We start from the raw sequence: 12,188 nt of genomic DNA on the forward strand, positions 1-12,188 counted from the left end.
TGAAACATGCTGGTGGTATTTTGATAGGGATTGCATTAAATGTGTAGGTTGCTTTGGGTAGTACAGACATTTTAACTATATTTGTTCTTCCAATCCATGAGCATGGAAAGTTTTTCAAACATTTCTATGTGTCCTTTTCAATTTCATAAGTGTTCTATAGTTTTCAAAGTACAGATATTTTACCTCTTTGGTTAGGTTTATTCCTAGGTATCTTATGGTTTTGGGTACAATTGTAAATGCGATTGATTCTTTGATTTCTCTTTCTGCTTTTTTATTATTGGTGTATATAGATGCAACAGATTTCTGTACATTGATTTTGTATCCTCCAACTTTGCTGAATTCATTTTTCAGTTCTAGCAATGTTTTGGTGGAGTCTTTCAGGTTTTCTACACAGTGTATCATGCTATCTGTGAATAGTGAAAGTTTGACTTCTTCCTTGCCAATTTGGAGGCCTTTTATTTCTTTTCATTGTCTGATTACTGAGACTAGGACTTCCAGTACTATGTTAAATAACCATGGTGAGAGTGGACATCCTTTCTTGTTCCTGACCATAGAGGAAAAGCTCTCATTTTTCCCCATTGAGCATGATATTAGCTGTGGATCTTTCATATATGGCCTTTATGGTGTTGGGGTGTGTTCCCTCTATCCCTGCTTTGTTGAGGGTTTTTATCAAGAATAAATGCTTTTTCTTCCATCTATGGAAGAATGCTTTTTCTATATCTATTGAAAGGATTGTATCATTCTTAGCCTTTCTTTTATTAATGTGGTGTATCAAATTGATTGATTTGTGAATATTGAACCCACCCTTGCAGCCCAGGAATAAATCCCAGATGACTATGGTGAATGATTCTTTTAATGCACTGTTGGGTTCAATTTGCCAGTATCTTGTTGAGAATTTTTGCATCCATGCTTATCAGGGATATTGGTCTATAATTCTCCTTTTTAGTGGGGTTTTTGTCTGGTTTTGGAATCAAGGTAATGCTGGCCTCATAGAATGAGTTTGGAAATTTTCTATCCATATCTATTTTTTATAACAGTTTGAGAAGAATAGGTATTAACTCTTCTTTAAGTGTTTGGTAGAATTCCCCTGGGAAGCCATCTGGCCCTGGACCTTTGTTTGTTGGGAGATTTTTGATTACTGATTTAATTTCTTTGCTAGTTAGGCAAAAATTAGTCTATTCAAATTTTCTATTTCTTCCAGCTTCGGTTTTGGTAGTTTATATGTTTCTAGGAATTTATCCATTTCTTCCAGATTGCCCAATTTATTGGCATATAACTTTTTATAATGTTCCCTTGTAATTGTTGTATTTCTTCAGTGTTCATTGTGATCTCTTCTCTTTCATTCATGATTTTATTTATTTGGGTCCTTTCTCTTCTCTTTTGGTAAGTCTGGCTATCAATTTTGTTATTTCTTTTAAAGAACCAGCTCCCAGTTTCGTCAATGTTTTCTACTGGGTTTTTTTGTATTTCTGTTCTAATTGTTATTATTTCTCTTCTGCTGGCTTTAAGCACCATTTGCTGTTCCTTTTCTAGCTCCTTTAGGTGTAAGGTTAAGTTGTATATTTGAGTTATTTTGGCTTCTTGAACTAGGCCTATATTGCTATATACTTCCCTTTTAAAACCACTTTTGCTGCATTTCAAAGGTTTTGGACCATTGTGTTTTCATTTTCATTTGCTTCCATATATTTTTTTATTTCTTCTTTAATTTCCTTGTTAACCCATTCATTCTTTAGTAGGATGTTCTTTAACCTCCGTGTATTTGTGGTCTTATAAAATGTTTTCTTGTGGTTAACTTCAAGTTTCATAGCATTGTGGTCAGAAAGTATGCATGGTATGATCCCAATCTTTTTGTATTTGTTAAGGCCTGATTTGTGACCCAGTATGTGATCTATTCTAGGGAATGTTCCATGTGCAGTTGAAAAGAATGTGTATTCTCCTGCTTTAGGATGAAATGCCCTAAATAGATCTGTTAAGTCCACCTGGTCCAGTGTGTCATTCAAAGCCATTGTTTCTTTGTTGATCTTCTGCTTAGGTGATTTGTCCATTGGTATAAGTGGGATGTTAAAGCCCCCTCCTATTGCATTATTAGCAATTAGTTTCTTTATGTTTGTTATTAATTGATTTATATATTTGGGTGCTCCCACGTTGGGGGCATAAATATTTATAATTGTTTGATCTTCTTGTTGGATAAACCGCTTTATTATGATATAGTGCCCTTCTTCATCTCATGTTACAATCTTTGGTTTAAAATCTAGTTTGTTTGATCTAAATATTGCTACTCTGGCTTTCTTTTGACACACATTAGCATGATAAATTATTCTCCATCCCCTCACTTTCAATCTGTAGGTGACTTTAGGTCTAAAATGAGTCTCTTATAGGTACCATATAGTTAAGTCTTATTTTTTTAATCCATTCTGTTACCTTATGTCTTTTGATTGGAGCATTTAGTCCATTTACATTCAGAGTGATTATTGATAGATATGAATTTAGAGCCATTGTGTTACCTATGAAGTTGGGGTTTCTGGAGATTTCCTCTGTTCCTTTCTAGTCTTTTTTGCTTTTGGCCTTTCTTTCCCACTCAAAGATTCCTCTTTACAATTTCTTGCAGGGCTGGTTTAGTGGTCACGAACTCCTTTAGTTTTTATTTGTGTGGGAAACTCCTTACCACTCCTTCTATTCTGAATGACGGTCTTGCTGAATAAGGTATTTCTGGCTGTGTATTTTTCCCATTCAGCATGTTGAATATATTATACCACTCTGCTCTCTAGCGTGTCAAGTTTCTGTGGATGGATCTGCTGCTAACCTTATTTGTCTTCCCTAGTTAATTAGGGATTTCTTTTCCTTTGTTGCTTTTAGTGTTTTTTCCTTATCTCTATATTTCACAAATTTTACTATATGTCTTGGTGTTGGCCTACTTTTGTTGATTTTGATGAGAGCTTTCTATGCCTCCTGGATTTGGATGTCTGGTTCCTTCCCAGATTAGGGAAGTTTTCAGCTTTAATTTCTTGAATAAACGTTCTGGCCTTCTTTCCTTCTCTTCTTCTTCTGGGACTCCTATGATATGAATGTTATTATGCTTTATGGAGTCACTGAGTTCCCTAAGTCTCCCTTTGTGATTGATTCAATATTTTTCCTTCCCTCTTCTTTTCAGGTTCATTATTTTCCATAATTTTATCTTCTATACACTTATTCATTTCTCCGCTTCCTCCAACCTTGTGGTCATTACATCCAGTATGTTTGTAGCTCAGTTAAACACTTTTTATTTCAGTCTGACTAGTTTTTAGGTCATTTATTTTGTGGTTAGTGACTCCCTGGTGTCTTCTATGCTCTTCTCTACCCCACCTAGTATCCTTGTGATTGTTCTGTTAAATTCTGGATCAGGCATATTATTTGTATCTGTTTTGATTAGATCCTTGGCCATGAACTTTTCTTATTCTTTCTTTTGGGATGAATTCCTCTGTCTTGGCATTTTGTCTAGATCTCTGTCTTCTTCTGTGCATTAGGAAAGCCTGTTATGTTTGCTGCTGCTGAGAGTAATAGCTTTATTAATAAGAGGTCATACACTGCCCAGGGTCTGGCAGTTCAGGAAGTGTTTCTGGTGTAGCTGTGTGGACTCCGCTATTGTGTTTTGGCTGTTCTTTCTCTCCAGTCAGTCCTCTGCAGAGCTTCTCCTTGCCTACAGTGGGGAGTGTTTGGACCTTGTCCAGTGTGTGGCGAGTTTTAACTAGGTGTGCTTTGGTCTGCTTGTTAAAAGAAGCCAAATCCTGTTTCCACTAGAGCTGAAGCTTTGCAGCATTCAGTAGACTTGGGAGGGTGCAGAGGGTTTGTGCTGGTCTTCTGGGGGAGCGGTCTGGTTCTGCTCTGACTCTCAGGCACACTTGCCCTAGTAAAAAAGCATGTGTAGAACACAGGGGGGTGGGGCTTGGTGTAAGTGCCTCAAGCCTCCCCTGTGGGTACTGTGCAGCTCACTGAAGTCCACCTGTGTTGATGGACAGGAGATAAAAATGGTGTCATCCCACTCTTTCTTCTCTGAAGTGGGGAATTCATGCCTGCCACTATCCAGGAAACCATCACAGAAGAATGAACAGTCTCCCCATGTGTGTTCCAAGCATCCCTCAGGTCCCTGCCTTCACCATATCTGTGCCCGAGACATCTTCCCACCCAGCGGCACAGTGCTCCTGTGTTTTACCTCAGGCACGCTGGCTGGGTTTCAAAACTCCAAATTTTAGGGATCTAATGTGGCTGGACCTGTGCTGATCCTCTAGGGGAGGGTGTTGCCGTGTTGTGGCTGGTGCTGGTTTATTGCAGAAGGGCAGTTGCATGAACACACATAGGGACTTGGAATTTATCAAGTGAAGTGCAGCAAAAAGCCTGCATCCAGGTTAGCTGCACTCAGCACGTGTCTCTGCCCATGCTAATGAATGGGACTGTGCAGTGGTGCTAACTGGCTCGTTTGTTCCCTGTTAGTACCAGGTCTCCCAAATGCACTCCAAGAAGGGGAATTGTCTTTCCCAGTGCAACCCAGGGGATCCTCAGACCATGCTGTCTGCTCCCAGGCCTCTGCCCTCCTTCTCTACAAGGAACACCACTATGCCCACCAGACTCCACAATGGCCATGGCTCAGACTTCTAAAACTCCAGTCTTTGAGCTCCACTGCTTGTAAAAACTCACAGTAATCAGCCCCTCTCATTTTCCCTGGCAAAGTTTTTAGGGGAGTGTTTTTCTTGTTCAATCCCTTGTGTGCTGCATGTGCTTTCTCTCCCTCTCTCTCTCTCTGGTCAGGGCTGCCTCGCCTCCACAGCACACATGATTCTTTTTTCCCCCAAATCACATCTCCACACCTCCTACTTTTCACCATGGGGACTCTTTTCTCCCTCTAGCTGTGCAGTTTGTTCTCTCTTTCCTCAGATCAATTTCTTGAGTGTTTAGAATGATTTGATATTTACCTAGTTGTGTTGGAGGGTCGAGGCAAGCATAGGATCCCCCTACTACTCTGCCATCTTAACTCCTTCCCATCCCAATTCTTGTTCACATATCCCCAGATCTGAAGAAATATATCTGTTGATAATATAATTAATCAAAAGTCTAATTATACCTTATTTTATAATTAAAATGAATTGAAAGTATTATTTATACTTAATTAAATGTATGCTAGAAACAAAATCAATGTTTAGATAATTAAAATATTCCATGAATCAAAACTGCTTTCTTTTTTTTTTTTTTTAAAGATTTTATTCATTTATTTAGCAGAGAGAGAGACAACCAGCAAGAGAGGGAACACAAGCAGGGGGAGTGGGAGAGGAAGAATCAGGCTCCCAGCAGAGGAGCCTGATGTGGGGCTCGATCCCAGGACTCACGCCCTGAGCCGAAGGCAGGCGCTTAACGACAGAGCCACCCAGGTGCCCCAAAACTGCTTTCTTAATCAACCACTTGTTGTGAATGATTTTATCTCTGTAATTCTTTTAGTATAAAGGTATAGAATTAGTTAAGCAGTGTCTCTGGATCTGGTTACATTGTTTGGTATGTTATCTAAAAATGAATCATTGCTGTGTTTCCCTCATGAGGGGAAGGGATAATCCCAGGGGCATAGACTGCTATTTGTATCCTACAAAGTCAGAGACAGTGGGGAGGTGCTATTTCTTCTGAAATGCTCATCCACCACATCATTTTATACCTAAACCTCTACAAATAAAACTTTATTTCTAGGATTTATGAACACTAGATTTTGTTATGTGAAAAGTTAAATGCACAATAGGTTGTCAGAATGACTCTTGATCAAGTGTAGACAGAGTCAGCAAGAAATAAAGTGGACTATGTTTAAAGTCAAATTTAGTAGAGAAACCTTTTAGAAACACAGCAGTCCATATGCAGGCAAATCTGATCAGATGAGTGAGTAGAGCCATATATAAGCAAGGTAACTTGATACAGGTTTATATACCCAAGAACAAAGGAAGAAAAGGCAAATGTAATCACCTATGCTAAAACAAAAAAAACAAAATAAAAACCTAGAATGTTAAAACAAGTGAGGAGAGTGGTGTGCACCTGTGATAACAAAGAAAGGAGAACAGTGAGAGTACCAACTAAAGAGACAGTTAAATATGTGGAGTCCAGACAGGCCATCCTTGTATGAAGGGTGAGAAACAAGCCAAATGGGATATTTGAAACGCAGTATTGACCCCAGGTGTTCAGGTCACAGATATCACAATATGGAGATTTACAAAAGGTGGGTGTGAGTCCAAAGAAGCTGTGTAAGCAGAAGGGATTGTCAGATCAGAACACTATTTGGTGTTTGCTTTATTCTGTCTAACTAAACAGGAAAGCCAGTGCCACATCTATTGAAGTCCCTTTTCTGGATTTTCAGACCAACCCAATGGGTGTACTTTTTCTAGAGCTCAACCAGCCATTTCCATCTGAGGTTTATGGTTGGTCTTCCAGGCACCAGAGCAAGGATGGCAAAGTCTTCATCTTATCAGAAGGTAGTGATAGCAATGAATGCATTGAGTACTGGGTTGACAGGACTGTTGTGATCAATCATTGATGTCTACCATGAGTTTTGGACTGTGTCCTGAGACACAAGTGTCTACTGTCCCAACACTAAAGGATGTTCCTTCCCATTTGGAAATAGTGACTCTAATCTACAGAAAGTGAAATTTTAGTCTTTTAGGAGATAGGTAACAGAAACAACACTTTCAACCTCACTAATTATTCTTGTAGGGTAGACCTGTGGATCTGATTCTTCCCTAGGAGCCTACGGATGGCTTTTCCTGGCTGAGAAGGTCTGCGTATCTGGAGAGAACCCGGGATCAAACTTTTTGAGTGGAGAATAGAGCACAGACAAGGAAGGTTTGGGGCACAGAATTGCCCCCCACCGCCTCCACCCCGCCACACACAAAATTCAGTCTTACCTCTCACTGGAAGTACGAGAAGCAACATTGACTCTGTCACAATAGGTCTTCAGTTTTTAAGACTTTACCAGTTGTATGTGGTTCTCTTTTGATATAGTGTAACCTTTTTATCAGAAAAAATACTTACAGGAAAAACCTTTAAATTTAACATAAAACCTAATTCTTTTTGCTCCTATTGAAGCTTCGAACACTGGATCCTTATTAGAGTGCATTTCTACAAAGAGATAAACATTTTAAAAAATAAGCATGAATGGAATCCAGGATAAAATGCATCCATTTGTACAGGAAAATAGCTTTTACCGAAGAAAATGGCACAAATTCATCATATGGAGAAAAATGTCATTTCAAAGCCTATTTCCAAGATCAAAATGTAGAACTTTTAATACAATATATTAGCTTTTTAGACACTCTAAATCTACAACTTTTTAAAGCCAAAGGGTTTTTTCAATCTTTTTGAGAACATCAGCAATTAATTATCCCTATCAATAGAGAAATTGTCAAAACTAGTTTAAAACTGACGGGGAAGGAACATCACGTAAAAGGGGCTTTGAGAATTGTTACATACCAGGGACACTATGTTGAGCAACAGTTTTACTGAAGTATTTTAATTAATCTTTTATACACTGAGTACTAAATGCATATTACCAACTTTATGAAATAAACTCTCATGTCAGGACTGCTAGTTTTTGTCTTGCTCATGTTAAATGCATTTCAACATGCCGTGACATACAGCTAATAAAAGGGCATCTGTCACAAGGGACTAAGTACCAAAATCAACAATTTGCATAGTGAACAAGGTTTACATTGTGGCGACTCATGTTGCCTTGTACGGAACAATGGGATGAACACTCCCTTATGGCCTCTTCTAAGTACTAGACATGTGGCCTTAGAAAAAGAAATCCCCTCTCATCCACTTTTTCCCAGTGGTGCTTTGTCAGTTCACAGCAAGGGTTTGACTTCATGCCCTGGTCTCTGTCTGAGAGGAAGTCCAGCTCAATTCAATTTGCTTCCCTCTGCCTTTTAGTAATGAAACAGCATCCATTTGGGCAGGCCCCATGATAATGCAGAGCAGATGGACAGAGTTTTGTCTAATTAGATTCTGGGCAGCCTGTTTGCTATGGTAAATGTGCGTGTATTTGCTTATTTCACACTTATTTCGGTGACAACAGCTTAGTAGAGATAAGATAGAAATGAATGTGGGAGATAGTCTCACTAAAGAGCTACTTAATACAAATCAATAATTTCAATTCAATTACAATTTCTATCACCTACTTAATGAGTTGCTTGCAAGCTCTTTGAGCTAAAAAACTTAAAAATTCTCTTTTTAAAAAATTATCATTTTTTTCTCTCTCCTTCCTTCTTTTCTTCTGTTTTTCTTTCTCCCTTTTCCTTGCCTTCTTCCTTTCTTCTCTTTCCTTCTTTATTGCCTTCTTTCGTCTTTTGTCCAAAGATTATTGGTAAGGTGTTGGGTTTGTGATACAGATTATTTTAAATGTCCAATTAAATAATCTACTTAAAAATTCAATACCAAGAGAGCCACTCTATTCTTTTTGCACTTCGATTTCTCAAAAGACACACATAGATATTTTAAAACCCCACAAACTTATATTTCGTATGTCCACCCAGTGATATCTGTCGTCATCCCCATCATTATCACTCAGCGTAATTCCCGTGGGTATAGCTGTTCACCATCTTCTTCAGTTAGAGACTTGCCGAAGAGTAAGCACTCAGGCTGGGGCAGTTTCACTGGCTAGTTTTAGAAACAGGATTGTTCGACTCTCAGTCTTGACCTCTTCCCACTAAGTTTGCAGATTCTTTATTTTTTGTAAGCTCTTCATACATAAACACACACACACAAACTCTGGGGACCCAGACTGAGATACTGGAAATGGTGAGATAGAAAAAAAGCTTCTATTTGGCTGGTTACAATTGTATTCTTAGTCCAGTGACCTCTCCTTGACTCTGCCTCTAAGCACCCCAGGCCTGAGGACTTCTCCTCTGACTTCTCAATCAAATACATCATAGTGTAAATTTAAATCAATGTCTTGCAGACAGATAATTAAAGACTGTATCTTCACATCACATAATAAAAGTCTATCACAAAATAACTTCATGCTTCCAATAAAAATGGTTATATCTAAAGGCTTTCGGAAGAGAGAGGAAGAAAATCCTCTGGATCAAATCTCACCACATAGTGGACTACTTGATGTGCTTACAAAGAAATGGCACATAATCTTTGGAGATACACATTGGAAAAGCCAGATGTTTAATTTGGATTGTGGCTATTTCCTAAAAAGCTGGGGCCTGTAATACAAGTCTCATATTCTTTGGAGTTGCTTATCTGTAAATATTATTAGGCCCACAGAGCAGATATCATGAACCAGATACTGAATTTCAAATGCTCAACTTGTCTCTCTTCCTTCCACATCAACAGAGAACAGTAAATAACCAGCTTTGTTTCAAAAACAAGAGCAAAAGAAGCACAATTCACAGTACAAAACTGTACAAGACTGGTTTGGGAATCCAAATAGTCCTTATCTAAATCAAAAGATGAGAGTCTCTAAAACAATTAAATCATGCTGATAACAATGGTTGGAGCAAAATGAATCATATTCTCGACATGGATCCAAGGAGATGTGTAGGCTAATCGCCTTTTCCCCATCAAGCTGAAGAGGAAGAGAGACCACATCTCTGATTTTTTTTTCCTCCAAAGACTGTATTTCAACATGAACCAACATGAATTTATGGTCTGCCCCCTCCTCCTCTTGAGACCTGCTTCTCTTCTAGTCTCCCATATCTCAGTAAACGACACATCCATTTTATGTCACACAAACCAGAGGCCTTGCAGTCTTTCTTGATAGCTCACACTCCCTCTCACTTTCTCCCTCTATCACATCACTTACTTCTGACAACCCCCTAAATAGCTCCTGAATCTGTTCCCTTTTCCTCATGTCCTCTACCAGCCCCGGAGGAGGTCCTCATCATCTCTCATCTGGAAAAGAGCAAAATCCTAGCCAACCTTCTTACCCCTTCACTTCCAAATCCTACCACAAAATTAATCTTTTTAGAATGTAAATATGTTCCTGTTTTTCCCCCCTGGTTCATAACTTTCACTGGCTCCCCATTTCCAGTGTAATGAAATCTGAAGTCTGTATTTTCACTAACACCGTCTGGAACCTTCTCGCTCCTCACTACCCAAGGATCCGGCCTCACCAAATTTCTCATCAATATCCAGAATCCTGCCTATTTTTGGTAACCCTATGGCTGCAAATACTACTCTCTGACCTTTAAAGTCCTTTAGGATTTTTCTGGCCTGGTGAGCTCCTATTAATTTTTAATTCACACCTCCAGTAGACGCTTCTCTGTCACAATTTCTCTGGCTCATCCTCCACCACGTTTTCCTCATTCCCAGCTTTGTGCTTATCTCATTTTGCTGTAATTTTTTTACAAGCACCTGAACAGTGGAGACCTTACTGTTTTTTACACTGCAGTCATGATGTCTAAATGCAAGGGATACAGAAAAATATGGGCAAGTGTTTGTTGCATCATGAATACACGATATCTGTGTCTCCTTTCTAAACTTTCCTTTTCTTTGTTAATGTTGCCAACATTTTATTAGTCACCCAGAGAACTGTGCAGTTGTCTATGAGCAAACATTTCTTCCGTGCTCATCACCCTTATCTCTCTTTACCACATCAAATATTACTCCCAATATTCAACATTGTCCATAATATACCACCACATTTCGGAATCAGCCACATTTCATGGCTTCTTTAAACTGTCCACTCAATTCAAGCCTTCCCTGTTATTACGGTTCCTGAACTGGTAAGAGGGCATCATTGCCCCTTGCTGGGATCACTGGTGAGTCTGACACATCAAATCAACCATCATATATACTGGAATTTCACTGGTAGTAAGGCTCTCATGAATCTCATTCATTCTGTAGCGCCCTGTCTGACTTCCTTCCTCGATATGCTAAATATCATTAAACTCGGTTCTTCTTACATATTATCTCCCTGCTAAAATATCTCCAGTGCCTTCCCTGCCATGGAATATATTTACCTACATGCTCTCTTTAACGTTTAAGATGAATTTAACTGCTCTAGGCAAACATCACTCACTGTGCCGGTCCTTTGTCTACTCTGACATATGAGCAGAAATAATTCAGAACTTAATTATCTACTGCTGTACATGCAAACTCTTATAAATAACAATACATTCAGGACCGGTGAAACTCTGGAAAATGTACTGGATACCATTAGATATCAGAGAATGATTTGCTGTGCAGGCTCACCACTGATGCCAGCAAGAGGAAATGATGCCGTTTGGCCAATTTTTCTTGGGTGTATCCTGTGTATTTCCTCCCTGAGATCTTCCATAGATAAAATTTTCTTGCGAGAGGAAGTTAACCACCTAATACGTTGCCTGAAATACTTCTGTCCATAGACGTTTTCCACTTACTCCCAGTTTTATTCTACCTTCTAGTTCCTTTACAAATTTAACTAAATTTCTAACTCCGATTAACACTAAACTTTCTCATTGCTGATGAGTCACTTTATTTTTCCATAAAGAATAAAAGGTTTTGTTAAAATTATTAGCAACATCTGAAGAGGAGATCATTATTTCCCATGTTTAATGACATTTCTCAAGTAAAATTTAAGATTCCTCATCTCATATTTTCAAAGATACAGATTTCATTTCACTTGGTACATATGCTAGAAATCAGGAGATGTTTTCTTCTGTCATAGGAAAATTCTTGATTTGAGGAGACTGCTTCTCCGTCATTCCCGCTCCCTCTTCCCATACCCCATGACACTCTTCACATCCCCAAAACTACCAAGGAAACTGATGTTCATTGTGGGTAGCTGATTTGCCCCCTCCAGATTTTTCTTCTTCCAAATTAGATAAAATAACATGACTGCCAAATTAATTTGAGTCCTTAATATCAACAAACAAATGCCAAACTCCTTAGACAATGCTTTGAAGCCCTTCCTAATTTTTTCCTTATCCAACATTTCAGCTTCATCTCCTACCTCTCAGTATTTTATATATAAATATAAACTGATACTTATCTCCATCTTGGACTACGATCAACAAGATCTCTCATGCTTCTTCAAACATGTATGGTTCCTTCTCACCTTTTCCCTTTGCTCTTCATACCATCCACTCACTTTATCCAGAGGGACTACTGCATCCTCTTTTTTTTTTTAAGCGAGATATAATTCATGGACCATAAAATTCACCCTTTAAAGTGTATAAATCAGTGATTGATTCTTAATATAT

Source organism: Ailuropoda melanoleuca, chromosome 3, assembly GCF_002007445.2.
Source record: "Ailuropoda melanoleuca isolate Jingjing chromosome 3, ASM200744v2, whole genome shotgun sequence".
NCBI lineage: Eukaryota > Metazoa > Chordata > Mammalia > Carnivora > Ursidae > Ailuropoda > Ailuropoda melanoleuca.